We start from the raw sequence: 5,284 nt of genomic DNA on the forward strand, positions 1-5,284 counted from the left end.
GTTAGAACTACCAGACAGAATACCGGCAAGGATATCGATTTGAAAAACAGAGTCAACCAACAGGATCCGACGGACAGCAGTAGGTCACTCCATACAACAGCAACAGAATATATCTCGTTTTCAACTGTCTATTGAGTAGACATCAAAACACACCATATCCAGGGCCACAAAACAACCGCAAAAAATCTAAAATAATAGACGTCACACAGATCATTTTCTCTAGCCATAATATAGTCAAACTAGCAATTCATAACATAAAAACAAGAAGATCTCTAAACACATGCAAGTTAAGCAACCCAATCCTAAATAACCCATGGTCAAAGTTAAAGTTCCAAAGGAAAATTTTAAAAATACACAGAATTATCAGAGAAATGCAAATCATAACCTCAATGAGGTATCATTACACGCCAGTCAGGATGGCTGCTATCCAAAAGTCTACAAGCAATAAATGCTGGAGAGGGTGTGGAGAAAAGGGAACCCTCTTACACTGTTGGTGGGAATGCAAACTAGTACAGCCGCTATGGAAAACAGTGTGGAGATTCCTTAAAAAACTGGAAATAGAACTGCCATATGACCCAGCAATCCCACTTCTGGGCATACACACCGAGGAAACCAGATCTGAAAGAGACACACGTACCCCAATGTTCATCGCAGCACTGTTTATAATAGCCAGGACATGGAAGCAACCTAGATGCCCATCAGCAGACGAATGGATAAGGAAGCTGTGGTACATATACACCATGGAATATCACTCAGCCGTTAAAAAGAATTCATTTGAATCAGTTCTAATGAGGTGGATGAAACTGGAGCCCATTATACAGAGTGAAGTAAGCCAGAAAGATAAACACCAATACAGTATACTAACGCATATATTTGGAATTTTAAAAGATAGTACCGGAGGGGGGAGGGGAAAAAAATAAATAAATAAAAGATAGTACCGATAACCCTATATGCAAGACAGAAAAAGAGACACAGATGTACAGAACAGACTTTTGGACTCTGTGGGAGAAGGCGAGGGTGGGATGTTCTGAGAGAATAGCATTGAAACAAGTATACTATCAAGGGTGAAATACATCACCAGCCCAGGTTTGATGCATGAGACAAGTGCTCAGAGCTGGTGCGCTGGGAAGACCCAGAGAGATGGGATGGAGAGGGAGGTGGGAGGGGGGATCGGGATGGGGAATACATGTAAATCCATGGCTGATTCATGTCAATGTATGGCAAAAACCACTACAATATTGTAAAGTAATTAGCCTCCAACTAATAAAAATAAATGAAAAAAAAAATCTTTAAAAATAAATAAATAAAAATACACAGAAGTGAATGAGAGTAAAAATACAAATATCAAAATGTGAAATGCAGTTAAAGCAACCTGAAAAGGAAACTAATAGAGAAATGGTCTCAAAATCAATGGTCTAAGAAACTAGAAGAGCAAGATAAACCAAAGCAAAGCAAAGAAATAATATACAGCAGAAATCAACAAAATTTAAAACAGAAAAGCAGTAGAGAAATTAATAAAATAAAAATCTGATACTTCAACAAACATCAGTTTGTTGAAATTGATAAACCTTCAGCAAGATTGACAGATAAAAAGAGAGAATAAACAAATCACCAAAATCAGAAATAAAACAGAGAACTCACAGAAGATCCTGAAGCCATTCAAAGGCTATTAGGAAAATACTATGATCAATTTTATGCTCATATATTCAACAATTTAGAAGAAATGGGTCAAAGAAAAAGTCTCAAAGTAAAATTTTAAAAATACATAGAACTATATGAAGTGAAAATACTACATATTAAAATACATATATAAAGCAATGCTAAGGGGAAACTTCTAGTACTAAATGCTTATATTAAAATAGAGCAAAAGTCTCATTTGTCAAATGAATGAAAACCAAAACTACCAAAACTCAACCATGATGAAATGCATAGTCTTATAATTCTACGACCATTAACAAAATTGAACTTTAAATATGTAATTTTAAATCTCCTCAACAAGAAATCTCCAGGCCCTGAGAGTCTCACTGAATAATCCTCCCAAGTATTTAAAATAGGAACAACACCAGTTTTACACATTATCAACCCCCCAAAAATAGAAGAAACTCTTTTCATTTTATGAGGCCAGTATTATCACATAAAACCAGATACAACAAGTATACAAAAAGAAAACTGCAGACCAATATTGTCCAGAAACTCAGACACAAAATTCCTCAACTACTTGTTAGCAAACCAATTCCAACAATTGGTTTGTTGAACAATTAACAAGTGGGATTTAATTCAAGTATGCAATGTCATTAATTATACCAAAAGACTAAAGAAGAAAAAACACATGATCATATCAGTTATGCGGGAAAGGCATTTGACAAACACAACACCCATTTTTTATAAAAATAAAACCCCCCAAATCCTCATCATATTAGTAACAAAGGGGAATTACTTTAATTTGATAAGGAGCACCTTCATCAAACACAACTAAGATCACTTCCCTCTGGCTCAGACGGTAAAGAATCTTCCTGCAATGTGGGAGACCTGGTTTCAATCCCTGGGTTGGGAAGATTCCCTGCAGGAGGGCATGGCAACACACTTCAGTAGTCTTGCCTGGAGAACCCCTGTGGACAGAGGAGCCTGGTGGGTTACCATCCACGGGATTGCAAAGAGTCAGGCACGACTAAGCACAAGATCACACGTAATGATGAACGACTGGACTCCTTCCCTTAATAGGCCCGCTCTCATCACTGTTATTTAACATAGTACTGGAAGTTCTAGATGCTGCGATGAGAAAAGAAGGGAACCCTCTTACACTGTTGGTGGGAATGCAAACTAGTACAGCCGCTATGGAGAACAGTGTGGAGATTCCTTAAAAAACTGGAAATAGAACTGCCATATGACCCAGCAGTCCCACTCCTGGGCATACACACCGAGGAAACCAGATCTGAAAGAGACACACGTACCCCAATGTTCATCGCAGCACTGTTTATAATAGCCAGGACATGGAAGCAACCTAGATGCCCATCAGCAGATGAATGGTAAGAAAGCTGTGGCACATATACACTATGGAATATTACTCAGCCATTAAAAAGAATTCATTTGAATCAGTTCTAATGAGATGGATGAAACTGAAGCCCACTATACAGAGTGAAGTAAGCCAGAAAAATAAAGACCAATACAGTATACTAACGCATGTATATGGAATTTTAAAAGATGGTAACAATAACCCTATATGCAAGACAGAAAAAGAGACACAGATGTACAGAACAGACTTTTGGACTCTGTGGGAGAAGGCGAGGGTGGGATGTTCTGAGAGAACAGCATTGAAACAAGTATACCATCAAGGATGAAACAGATCACCAGCCCAGGTTGGATGCATGAGATGGGTGCTCAGGGCTGGTGCACTGGGAAGACCCAGAGGGATGGGATGGGGAGGGAGGTGGGAGGGGGGATCGGGATGGGGAATACATGTAAATCCACGGCTGATTCATGTCAATGTATGGCAAAAACCACTACAATATTGTAAAGTAATTAGCCTCCAATGAATAAAAATAAATGGAAAAAAAAAAGAAATAAAGGCATAACAATTGGAAAGAAGGATATAAACTGTCCTGATTTGCAGATGGCATGATTGTCTATATAGAAAAACCGAAGGAACCTACACAAAAAATACAAAAGAACTAAGTGAGTTCAGCAGTGTCTCAGGAAATAGGTGTATGTTCAGTCACTCAATCATGTCCAACTCTTTGCAACTCCATGGGCTGCAGCCCACCAGGCTCCTCTATCCACGGAATTTTTCAGGCAAGAATACTGGACTGAGTTGCCATTTCCTACTTCAGGGGATCTTTCCAACCCAGGGATTGAACCCACGTCTCTTGTGTTTCCTGCGTTGGAAGGTGGATTCTTTACCACTAGTGCCATCTGGGAAGCCCCTCAGGAAATAAGATCATGCACAAAAGTTAATTGTATTTCTATAAACTAACAATGAACAAGTGGAAACTGAAATCTAAAATGCAATACTATTTCTGATCACTCCAAAGAAAATTAAATACTTAAGTATAGACTTAATAAAACATGTACATGGTCTGTATGCTGAAAATTACAAAATACTGATAGAAAAAAAAAATCAAAGAACACCTAAATAAATGTTAACACATACTGTGTTCATGGAATGAAAGACTCACCATTATAAAGATGTCAGTTCTCCTTAAACTGATTGATAGGTTTAATGCAATTCCTATCAAATTCTCAGCAAGGTGTTTTTTTGGCATAAGCAAGCTTATTCTAAAATTTACACTTGATCTTAGCCAAAAGGCCAAGAAGTGATTATTATTCTAAAACTTAAATGGAAAAACACATGCCCTAGAATAACTAAAATAATCTTGACAAATAAAAATAAAGTAGGAAGAATCACTCTACCTGATATTAAGTCTTACTTTAAGTGCAGTAATCAAAGTATTGGTGGATGGACAGACACACAAATCAGTAGAACAGATTCAAGAACCCAGAAAAAGACAGACATAAATATGTTCAACTTATCTTTGACAAAGGTGCAAGAGTACTTCAAGAAGGAAAGGTAAAAAATTTTAAAAAGAAAAGGAAGGATAACTTTTCCTACAAATTGGGCTCTAGCAATTGAATATCCATAGCAAAAAAAAAAAAAAATCTCTACCCACACCTCATGCCTTATACAAAAATTGACTCAAAATGGATCACAGACTCAAATATAAAATATAGACCTATAAACAATTTTAGAAAAAAATACAGGAGAAAATCTCTGGAGTTGAGGCCAGGCAAAGAGATCTTAGACTTGACACAAAAGCACAATTAATAAGTTGGGTCTTATCAAAATTTAAAAATGCTTGCTCTACAAAACAAGTTGGAACTGAAATAGCACAGAAGAATAATAGTAAAATGGGATGCCAGACAAGGATCTGAGGTATTTCTTGAAAGGTGGTTATTGATATTTATCAACTTTGGCTTTAGTCAAGCAAGCAAGTTAAAATACAAAGACAAATAAAACTGCTTTCATTTGAAGATGATCTAATGGTATACATAGAAAATCCAAAGGAATCAACAGATAAAATTTTAGATGAATAAATTATTTTAGCAATCTTGATAGAAGATCAATATATTTATTTTTTTCTTTTTTTTAGATCAATATATTTAGAAATAACAGTTGCATTGTTGGAATATTACACAGCTACAAAAAGTATGAAATTTGCAGCAACATGGATGGACTTAGAGTTTATCATATTAAAGTGAAGTAAGTCAAAAATTGAAAAGCAAATACCAC

The 5,284-nt window shown here is 36.4% G+C and overlaps 1 pseudogene; it reads right to left on the reverse strand.

Moving 5' to 3' along the window:
- Positions 1 to 4,190: 4,190 nt before the first annotated feature.
- On the reverse strand, positions 4,191 to 4,315 carry LOC122709659 (annotated as a pseudogene).
- Between the last annotated feature and the right edge of the window lie 969 nt (positions 4,316 to 5,284).

Source organism: Cervus elaphus, chromosome 15 (genome assembly GCF_910594005.1).
Source record: "Cervus elaphus chromosome 15, mCerEla1.1, whole genome shotgun sequence".
NCBI classification, from domain to species: Eukaryota; Metazoa; Chordata; class Mammalia; order Artiodactyla; family Cervidae; genus Cervus; species Cervus elaphus.